The 11,957-nt window shown below is 39.5% G+C and overlaps 1 long non-coding RNA gene across 1 annotated transcript; it reads left to right on the forward strand.

The window, feature by feature from the left end:
• Window positions 1-3,118: 3,118 nt before the first annotated feature.
• On the forward strand, window positions 3,119-8,598 carry LOC131836971 (uncharacterized). Its single transcript, XR_009355863.1, has 4 exons — window positions 3,119-3,209; window positions 4,333-4,793; window positions 5,380-6,474; window positions 8,139-8,598. It is a non-coding gene; the product is annotated as an uncharacterized LOC131836971 (long non-coding RNA).
• Window positions 8,599-11,957: the final 3,359 nt, after the last annotated feature.

Below are 11,957 nucleotides of genomic sequence, written 5' to 3' on the forward strand. Positions count from 1 at the left end.
ATTTGGCAATTTTTTAACACCTAAACATACAAAGACCATATAACCCAGCAATTGCTCTCCTGGTCAATTTATCCCAGAGAAAGGAAGATTTATGTTTATACACATATCTCTACGCAAATGTTGATAGCATGTTTACTCACAGTACTAAAAAACAAGAAACTGCCCAGATGCATGAATAGTTAAACTGTAATATGTACATACTGGGTTAATACCACTCAGGGCTATCAAGGAACCAACTACTGATATGCACAACATCCCAGACGGATCTCTCAAGAATTATGCCGAGTGAAAAAAGCCAGTCCCTAAAGATTGCCTACAGAATGATCCTATTTTTTTTTTTTTTATTTTTATTTTTTATAAACATATATTTTTTATATACATATATTTTTATCCCCAGGTCTGTGAATCACCAGGTTTACACACTTCACAGCACTCACCAAATCACATACCCTCCCCAATGTCCATAATCCCACCCCCTTCTCCCCAACCCCCTCCCCCCGGCAACCCTCAGTTTGTTTTGTGAGATTAAGAGTCACTTATGGTTTGTCTCCCTCCCAATCCCATCTTGTTTCATTTATTCTTCTACCCACTTAAGCCTCCATGTTGCATCACCACTTCCTCATATCAGGGAGATCATATGATAGTTGTCTTTCTCTGCTTGACTTATTTCGCTAAGCATGATACGCTCTAGTTCCATCCATGTTGTTGCAAATGGCAAGATTTCATTTCTTTTGATGGCTGCATAGTATTCCATTGTGTATATATACCACATCTTCTTGATCCATTCATCTGTTGATGGACATCTAGGTTCTTTCCATAGTTTGGCTATTGTGGACATGTCCACAATGTCCAGAATGATCCTATTTATATAGCATTCTCAGGATGAGAAAATTATAGAAAGGGAGAACAGATGAATAGTTGCAAAGGGCTGAGTAATGCTAGCAGCAGGCAGGGAATAAGGGTGGAAATTAAAGTTTAACATGAGAGATCCCTGTGGTGATAGGAACACTGTGCACTGGCTGTACCACTGTCCATATCCTGGTTATGACACTGTATTGCAGATTTACAAGACATATACATTGGGTGAAACAGAGTAAAGGTACATAAAATTTCACTTGAAGATTTCTTACAATAGCCTATAAACTTGCAATTATTTTAAAATAAGAAGTTAACTAAATACATAAGTATAATTTCCACCTATAATGTATTTATAAGGATAATGATACAGAAATATTGGAAGTAAACGTTTTTTTTTTTTTTTAAAGACAGTAAAGGTACAATACAAATGAAAGCTAGAACAGCAATATCAGTCTAAAAAATAGACTTTGAGGAAAAAACATTAAGGAAAAATAATTTTATTAAACAATGATCAAAACAAAAACAATTCTTTAGGAAACTATAACAATTCTGAACCTATATGTACCTACCAATATGCTCTCAAAATATATAAAGATATAATGGGCAGAACTGTAATAATAATAAAAGAAAATTTCAGTTACAGTGGGAGATTTTTAATTGTTCAGAAACTGACAACTGAGCCAGACAAAAATTTCTTAAGGAAAATTGAAGCAGTAAAAATAATAAGCTTGATCCAATGACATATATGGGAAGAAAGAGAGTAATAGAAAATTTAGTAATATAAGTGGGAATAATTTTGTTTAACAGTATATATGCATAGTATTTATTAGAAGAGATATGGGGATCTGATTGTTTCTCATAATTTTCGTTGATATTTTTTCAGCTTTACTGAGATTTTTTTTTTAATTTTATTTATTTGACAGAGAGGGATATTACAAGTAGGCGGAGAGGTAGGCAGAGAAAGAGAAGGAAGCAGGCTCCCCGCTGAGCAGAGAACCAGAAGTGGGGCTCAATCCCAGGACCCTGGGGTCATGACCTGAGCCAAAGACAGAGGCTTTAACCCATTGAGCCACCCAGGTGCCCCGTAGCTTTACTGAGATCTAATTAACATAGAGCATTGTGTAAATTTAAGTTATACGGTGTGATGATTCAAAATGTGTATATCTTTTTTTAAATTTTTAAATTTTTAAATTTTTTTATTTTTAATTTGTTTTCAGCATAACAGTATTCATTGTTTTTGCACCACACCCTGTGCTCCATGCAATCTGTGCCCTCTCTAATACCCACCACCTGGTTCCCCCACCCCTTCAAACCCCTCAGATTGTTTTTCAGAGTCCATAGTCTCTCATGGTTCACCTCCCCTTCCAATTTCCCTCAACTCCCTTCTCCTTTCCATCTCCCCTTGTCCTCCATGCTATTTGTTATGCTCCACAATAAGTGAAACCATATGATAATTGACTCTCTCTGCTTGACTTATTTCACTCAGCATAATCTCTTCCAGTCCTGTCCATGTTGCTACAAAAGTTGGGTATTCATCCTTTCTGATGGAGGCATCATACTCCATAGTGTATATGGTCCACATCTTCCTTATGCATTCATCCATTGAAGGGCATCTTGGTTCCTTCCACAGTTTGGCGACCATGGCCATTGCTGCTATAAACATTGGGGTACAGATGGCCCTTATTTTTACTACATCTGTATCTTTGGGGTAAATACCCAGTAATGCAACTGCAGGGTCATAGGGAAGCTCTATTTTTAATTTCTTGAGGAATATCTACACTGTTTTCCAAAGTGGCTGCACCAACTTGCATTCCCACCAACAGTGTAAGAGGGTTCCCCTTTCTCCACGTCCTCTCCAACACATGTTGTTTCCTGTCTTGCTAATTTTGGCCATTCTAACTGGTGTAAGGTGATATCTCAATGTAGTTTTAATTTGAATCTCCCTGAGGGCTAGTGATGATGAACATTTTTTCATGTGTCTGATAGCCATTTGTATATCTTCATTGAAGAAGTGTCTGTTCATATCTTCTGCCCATTTTTTAAATATGATTGTCTGTTTTGTGTGTGTTGAGTTTGAGGAGTTCATTATAGATCCTGGATATCAACCTTTTGTCTGTACTGTCATTTGCAAATATCTTCTCCCATTTCGTGGGTTGCCTCTTTGTTTTGTTGACTGTTTCCTTTGCTGTGCAGAAGCTTTTGATCTTGATGAAGTCCCAAAAGTTCATTTTCGCTTTTGTTTCCTTTGCCTTTGGAGACATATCTTGAAAGAAATTGCTGTGGCTGATATCGAAGAGGTTACTGCCTATGTTCTCCTCTAGGATTCTGAGGGATTCCTGTCTCACGTTGAGGTACTTTACCCATTTTGATTGAAATGTATATATCTTGCGAAATATTTACCACAATAAGGTTTGTTAACACATCCTTTACCTCACATGATTTCTATTTTGTTGCTGGTGTTGTTATGGTGAAAACATTAAAGCTCTATTCTCACGGCAACTTTCAAACATACAACATAATATTGTTAACTATAGTCATCATGGTTTACCTAGATTCTCAGAATCTATTTATACCATACTGAAGTCTGTACTGTCTGACTAATATTCCTCTATCTTCCTTACCCCTTACCCTGGCAACCACCATTCTGTTCCTATGAGTTCAATGCATTCAAGATCTACACATAAGTGAGATCGCACAGTATTTGTCTTTCTCTATCTGACTTCATTCATTTGGGAAGGTCCTCGAGGTTCATCCACGTTGGTGTAAATGGCAGGACTTCCTTCTTTCTCTTCTAAGCAGGCATTTAGATTGTTTCCATGGCTTTGCGATTGTGAATAATGTGGCAATGAATATGGAGGTACAGACGTGTCTTTGAGATACTGATTTCATTTTCTCCGAATGTATTCTTAGAAGGGAAATTGTTGGCTCATGTGGTAGCTCTACTTTAAATTTTAAGGGGCAACCTCTGTATTGGTATAGTTAACATAAAATATTATACTAGTTTCAGGTGTACAACAGAGTGACTGGACAAGTTTCTACATTTAGTTCTTCTCTTTTTGATACTAGCTATTCTAACAAGTGTGAGGGGGAATATCTCAATGTGTTTTTTTATTTTACCTGTCTTAGAAATTTTAATTTCAGTATAGTTAACATACAGCATGACATTAGTCTCAGGCGTAAACTATAGTGTTTTAACACTTCCATACCGTACTCAGTGCTCATGATGATAAGTGAATTCTTGTAGTTTTGATCTGCATTTCCTGATGATGAGAGATATTGAACACCTTTCCCCGCAACTGTTGGTCATTTGTGCATATTCTTTGGAGAAATGTGTATTCAAGCCCTCTCTCCGTTTTTCAAATCAGTTATTTTATTTTATTTTTTTTCTGTTGAGTTGTAGGAGTTCCATATACATGTGAAATATTAGCCACTCATCAAACACAGGTTTTGCAAGTCTTTTCTCTCATTCCATAGGTCGGAGCACAGCATTTTTATCTGCACATAAACGTTTGAAAAGTCTCCATCTCATCACTCCTTTCTCCATCATTGCTTTCTCCGTGAGCGACTGATCCTATTCACGGCACTCAGCTGCCCCGAAAGCATATCTCAGAGGCTCCTGAATGCTTACCTGTAGATCGGAGGAGGTTGGAGACGTGGCTTTCACCCTCTGCAGTGAAGTGAGAACAATGAGAGGTGTGCAGCGTGATTTTTCATGACGGCAAACATCTTGGTTTCAAAGGACTGCCCTCTTTGTCGCTGTACCTTTAAAAGGTCTCGTACGCTGCCAACGTTATTCATGTTCATTGTTTTTGTTGTTCTCCTTTCTTTAATGCACAGAATTCAGTCGGCAATACATCAGAACACGGAACATGGACTCTGACTCTTTGGTTCTCCTTGATCCTCCTCCATGCACAGATCAGACACTCTAACATTGGGTAACTTTTGTCACGTTTGCTGCAGCTCCTTATTCTGGGTGGTTTTATAAACATGGTCTTTTTTGGAGGACGCCTGGGTGGGTCAGTTGGTTAAGAGTCTGCCGTCAGCTCAGATCACGATTCTGGGGTCCTGGGATAGAGTCCCGCATTGGGCTCCCTGCTCAGTGGGAGAGTCTCTTTCTCCTTCTTCTTCTGTCCCTCCCTCGTGCTCGTGCTCTCTCTATTTCATTCAAGTAAATAAATAAAATCTTTTTTAAAACAGTTAAATAAAAGTTCAACATGATCTTTTCATTTTCATACATATTTTTAATTTTCGGTAAATATCTAGGAGTAGAATTGCTACTTCATAGGATAGGGGCACACTGAACTTTATAAGAAGCTGCCAAACTGTTTTCTAAAGTGGTTATACCATTTTATAATTCCACCAGCTATGTATCAGAGTTGCACTTATCAAAATAAGTGTTTCTTTTAAATTTAAAATTTCACTAGTGAACATACAGTGCAATATCAGTTTGAGGTATAGAATTCAATGATTTATAACTTACATATGACACTCAGTACTCAAATGTGCTTTTCTTTCCCACAGAGCATTGAAGCTGGTGATTTTATACCCATTTAACAGAAGAGTAAATGGAGTCTCAAAGAAGTTTGATAATTATTGTTGCCGTGGATTTTGCATTTGGCTCTGAGATGGGATCACAGATTGGAGCAAACTTACTCTCTCCTTCTACTAAACCAGAAAAACCACTGGGTTTTTCTATGATTTGATACTCTTCAAATCTTTGGGTCCAGGTTCTCACAAAAGTATGCCTAGGTTAGAGACAGTAACTAACATGACTTCTTTGGGGAACAAATAAGTTTTGAGCTCTATGTATTAAGATCCTGTCAATATGCCCTCTCAAATTATATGCTTCTTAAGGGAAGAAAGCTGCTTTAATAAAAATAGATCCTACACGACATGTTATTCTTTATAATTGGACCAAAGATCACAAAGAGCATACACTTACAAGATAATCTGAAAATGAACAGACAAATAATATAGTAATCACCAAATCCTTATTACTTGAAGCCTATACGCGCCAGGAGGCCCTCTCTCCCTTGATGATCAAGCCTGACCCCTATTAATTTTAATAGGAGTTAAGTAGTCACATCAAGGGAAGTATCAGTGAGTACTGGAAGCAAACCAACCCCGGAGATTAAGACCTCCACTTTTGGCTTTCTGCTGAAAATGTGACACATCGCCTGATGCTTATCTGCTTTTAATTGTGTGTTGTGTGTGTATGTTTTTCTCCCTTCTTTTTGCAGAGGAGGCAATTTGCAAATCGTTGCTATCTGCCTCCCTACAAGGAAGAGATAAATTATATGAGAGGCTGTGGTGTTTGGCCTGTTTGATATCCTTTGCTGATAAATTGAAGTGCACCTTCATAATTAATACCCAATCTTTGTGGATCGACTGTGTTGCACTGAAGCTGGAGGGTATCTGACTATAATGAAAAATGATTGTTGTGATGCACCCTGTCTCTCCCCCCCTCCACTTTTTTATCACTATTGTCAAAAATATGCACAGAACAAATCTACCAGAGTTTTGTTGGACAGCGTCAGAAAGATCTCTTGGTTTTTATTAAACAACATCTTCAAAGATTCAGCAGAGACTGACTTGATTCTGTGAGCTTTTTAACATGTAAGTGACATTTCCCTGCATTTAAATATGGCTTTGTTAAGCTGTGCTTGCAATCAGAATGCAAAAAAAAAAAAGAAAAGAAAAAAGGGGGAAAAAAATCCCATCGTTAGAACCTGAAACCAAAGAGAAATGGATCACTCTTGAAATAGGAAGTGGAGGGAAAGCCAGAATCAGAGAAATCAAATTAAATTTAAAATTCCTGTGAGCTCTCAGAATGCAAGATCAGGACAAACATATTGTCCTGAACAACTAAACCAAACAAAACAAGACACCATTTACTGAGACTTTGTGGCAGATAATTGGAGCTGTATATTTGTGTAGGACTTCATGACCTAAGAGGTATTTAGGCAAGTCAGCTCCCCAGGCCCCAACACTTCTCATTTGGATGGGACAAGAGCGATTGCTGCCATTTTGCAGAAGAGGAAGTCAGCTCAGTAAGCATGAGGCATGAGCCAAGGCACACCCAGGTCAAAGTAAAGGTCTTCTTCTATCTGCTGCAACTCAGTAGCAGACTTATATTATGGTGACTTACCAGACCATTACATACATATGGGGATGTAGACAGAACAGAAGGGAGGAAGGCTATATCATCCCATCAGTGAGCCATTCTCAATTGTCTTCCATCTTTCCCTTCTGAAGAACCAGCCCAACCACTGGCATTTTGAGGGCCACCCACACTCCTAATTCAGCTTTGGGATCCTCCAGCCCTCACTGGCAGAATAATATTTTCCTGCCCATTAAGAGACATCAGAGAAAATCCTCAGGGAATTTTGGAGGGACCTTGCATTTGAAGAGCCACAGTAACTGGTGCCAAGATGTTTGGCTTTTGCAAGGCAACTGAACTTTTGGGGGACCACAGGGAGATTTGGTAAGACACATGGCTGGAAACCCAAAGCCACTCTTCCTGGTCATAGATACTTATTTTTAAGTACCTGCTTTGCAAGAATGCTGTGGGGAAACCAAACAAAATCAAACAGAGGCTTCCTATTTTTAAGTGCTTTACATGAGTTGAATACAATCTTGCGATTCTTGCAATTTCACCACATGACACCCTCTATTCAACCACTAAACCCTGAAGCCCTCACCGGCCAAATACTGAATACTTACTTTATACAAAAATCTCTCCTACTGTGAAAGCCAAGAAGTAACAAACAAGTTTAAAGTACATTTTCAGGTGTCAAAAGGGTCTACAGAGGAGTATAAGGCAGGGTGAGGGGAGAGCCACTGAGGAGGGAATCTATTTCAGAAAGTTATGATCTGTGAGGGTGTCTCTGAGGAGGTGGCCATTGGTTACTGACCTGACTAAAGAGAGTTCTTTCCCTACATAAAGGAAAAAGAACATTCTAGGAGGAGGGGACAATGAGGCGGAGAGTATTTTGGGGGTACATGAGCATCACTGGTTTGAAACAACAAGACCAGTGAGAGAGCCTCGGACCTCTGAGGCAGAACATGCAGGGAAAGATATCCGCAACTTCTGCTGACCAGCTTCATGATTCAGGGCATATTACTTCTCCTGGAAATTATTTTGCCTCCTTGGAAATAAAATGGACAATAAGAAATTTGAGGCCCCTTTGACTAAAAATCCTACTTCCATATAAGATTTGCCCCCGAAGACTTGATAATCTTTCTTCTCTTTCATTTCCCTAACCCTTCTGGCCCTTCAGATGAGAAAGCAATGGTGATTCCTCTTTGGATTCCAATCATGGGCTCCAGTGAAAGTTTCAGAAGATCCCAGTGTAAGGAGTGATGAGTGGTGTCATGCATTCTTAATGAAGTATCCTTAGCACGGATGGACAATCGCTCTTCTGAATAAAAGCCAGAACATGGTACAACAACAGGGAAAAGTTATAAGAGGGATTTAATATAGTAAGTGGAGAGTAATTATTCTGAAGAAGACTACTCTCATGGTGAGGTAGATCTGTTGCCGTTGAGATCTCATCTTGGAAAGAAGAGTGATATTAATTAGCTCTTCAAGCCAGAATGTTTAGGAGAGAATGCCTGTGTTCCTGCTGTACACATATATGGAACTCATGGGTATGAAACGTTGGGAATTCAAGAATTGTTCCAGAAAAAAAGAGGTTTCTGTATCTCCCTTTGAAAAAGAAGATCTAATGAATTTGTGAGTTACACAGAAATACATTACAACGTCTACTGAATCAATTAAATAAAATATTGTTTTATTTTCTTTCAGTGTTTTGAGGTTTTGTCCTAAACTTGTCAGTTGCAAGAGTGCTTAAAATTTGGAACGTTTGTGGTCAGCTGAGTGCAAGGTGATAAAAGCACTCTTGTTGAAGGAAGACCACGAATCTTAGGGTGAGAAGACTAAAGTTCAGGTCATAGATCTTCATTTACCAGGTGCATGACCTCAGACAAGTTACAAGGCTTATCTGAACTTCAGTTTCATAGTCTATAGATTAGGGGTATCATACCTGTCTCATTTATTTCCAAGAGTGAGAAGTAAAAATGGCGGATAAGAATACCCTTCTCTATAAAGAACAAAACACTGGCAAATAGGAAGCAGAAAGGAAGAGAAAAGGGAGAAACAACTAGAATGGGAGGTGGGATAGAACTTGACTCTCGCTCACGTCAATCTTAGCTAGAGTAGGGGTCTGGCTGGAGGATTTGAACAGTGGTAGGTAGTATCCCAAGCCAGCATTGTCCCTTTGGCATGCCCAGAACAATTTCCAGAGGTGTACATGTCTCTTGAGTTTTTTATGGCCCTTTGTATGTCCATTTTTAAGGGATAGATAATCCTTAGAAAGTATCATAATGTATTATTACTTATCCTTCAAACCTTACAGGGTTCCCATTGCCTACAGAATCAAAGCCAGGTTTTTCCAAAATTTTAGGGCTCCCATGGTTTGTCATTAATCTCCTTGACTAAAGGATTTCACTTTTTCTGATCCTTCTTAAAGGCATGGGATTCACTCCAATTCACCTAAAAGCAGGAGAGATGGTAAGAGCGAACTAGGGACAGGTCTGGACTCTGAAATGTTCCCACAGGCAGGGAGGAAGGGCGGCCTTAGTCTGCCTTAGAAATGGGATGCAAGCCAGGAAGTGAGTAACAGAAGACAGGGAAAGCTGTGCAAGGCCCTGTGGAGTTGTGCTACAGAATCTAATTCTTGTGATTCTCTCAGCCACTCTAGGAGAGAGGCACTAGCTTTTCTAGCTTAGCATTCAAGAACCAAGTTCAGAGCATTGAAGTGATTTCATCAGGCTCCTGGAACGCTGATCCTCAGACATGGCATGATGTACTCTGCTGTCACAGGCAATTAGTGGTCCGATGGGAGCATCTTTGAGTCAGGCTGAAGACAGCAACCTCCCATAGGGTTTGGGGGGCAATGTAGAGCTGTATGCAGTGGGGGCTTGAACCTGCAGCCATACAATGTCTATGGTAGGTCAGCCTGGAAGTAGCCAGGAACAGATTCATAATGACAGCAATGGGATAGCCAAGAAGAGGCAGATGCAAGGAAGGACCATGTGATGAAATTGTCAAAGGTACAAGAGAAGCCAAGGGGTTGCGACTGCCTGAGAAATTCCATGTGTGGACCAAGAAGGAAGAGCCAGAGCCAACGGAACATAATAAAGTACACCAAGGTGGTGTACAAGGGTGTGTGCTCGTGAGTTGTGTAATGAATGAGGTTCAGGTTACACAGAAATTTATTTTTTTTTCTGGAGATCACAGTGCTCCCTAATCCTGGGATCAAGATTTGTCTCTGAGAATTAAAATCACCATATCCACGTACAACGGGTAGAGTAGCTGTCTGTGAGTGCAAACCCAGCAAACCCTAAGTATACTCTGGAGTTTGGGTATGGCTCAAACCCAAATCAAGGAATCAGCAGTACTGTCTGAGAATCAGGACTGGAATGAAGTTAGGATTTAGGAAGTGGGTTCCTGGTTGCCTTTGTCCTGTTTATTAGGGAAAAACTTTCTTGATTAGCTGACAGGAGAGCAGCCCAAGACATAGAACTGGGAAGTCAGCCAACTAGACCTGGTGGTGCTCCCAGCAAAAGCAGTCTTTGGCCAAGAGCTTTTCTTGGTGGTGATACAGCTGTGAGGCTGTCCTGGCCAGATGTCAGAACCACCACTCACCACTTACCACCCAGGGCCATGCTTGCCTAGCAACCTTTGAGCTTCAGTGACTTTCTTGGTGTAGCTGCCTATGGGGAGTAAATATTTTGGTCAACGTGAGGATTTTGTCACTGTCAGGTCAGTTTCTCATTGAAACTGATTCAGTTAACATTTTGGTAGCTATACATCTAGCATTTTGAACTTGGTTTGTAGGAGTCCAGATAAAAGGGATGACTTGTCTCCTCTAGCCTGATAAGAGTTCCTGAGTATGCAAGGTAATGGCAATTTCTGGTCTTGGATCATGACGTATTCATCTGCTTCTAGAAATATTCCTCTGTAGCCACATGCTTTACTCTCAGATAATAACACTCCACCATCTCTCACCTGCTAGGGCTGGTTCACGCATGTGAGTTCCTTATGGCCAGATCCAGGGCATGCATGTTTCAACTCTGCCCTTGAGACAGGAAGCACTTTGTAAAGGTGGGAACGAATGAATCAACACTTGCTTACTTTTTAGTCTGTGGAGGTTCTAATTTTGGTGACTTATTTTTCTGTGAAGTATTTTTTCTAAAGCTTCACTTTCACCAAAAGAAGCCTTAAAGCAAGAGTTTTTATAAATGTTTCGCTGTGCTCAAGCCACACTGCCTTTTATTAATGACACTTCCAAGCTCTGTTATTGTGTTCAAATTGGCAAAGGGGAGTTCTGTGCTAGCAGAATGTAATTCAAGAACCAATAAAAGTTGATTACATACATATGAAACGTATGGACTCTGGGTAGGAGTCTTGGATAGATTACAAAGCGGGTGTCATGTTTCATCTTCTGCATGGGGTTTTATGGGAGGCCCACATGAAGCCACAAACATCCACATTGTCCCTTTCACTAAACATCATGTAAACAGAATCATGTTCTTATTCAAAAATACATCTGTAAGATCACAGTTCAGAAAGAGGTCCAGATTTTATATCAACTTGAGCTCTAAACTAGAGAATCTTACAAAAAACTCAGTAATTAATTAGGAGGCACAATAGGTCATCCTTAACTATGAACAATTAAAATAAAATAGACTGTTCGTTCCCTGATTGGAGATGTGGCAGCTTGAGGTACATGATCTTATGTAACGAGGAGATTTTTTTTTTTTTACTTTAAAATACATGCAAAAATGAAGCCATGTTTCCCTCTTCCCACTACCCCTGAATTATAGCATCTACTGATAAGTATTATTGAGAACTTTTGTTTTGTTTAGTTTTTTAAAAATTTTATTTATTTATTTATTTATTTATTTATTTATTTATTTGCTAGCAAGAGAAAAATGCCCTAATACTCCCTTGATTTCCTCTGGCACCTTGGCCACAGAAATATCCAAGCCTTGTTCCTATCCGTGTTGAAACACAGTCACCTCCGGGTAGCGAC

The sequence above is a fragment of the Mustela lutreola genome, chromosome 7, assembly GCF_030435805.1.
Source record: "Mustela lutreola isolate mMusLut2 chromosome 7, mMusLut2.pri, whole genome shotgun sequence".
Taxonomy (NCBI): Eukaryota; Metazoa; Chordata; class Mammalia; order Carnivora; family Mustelidae; genus Mustela; species Mustela lutreola.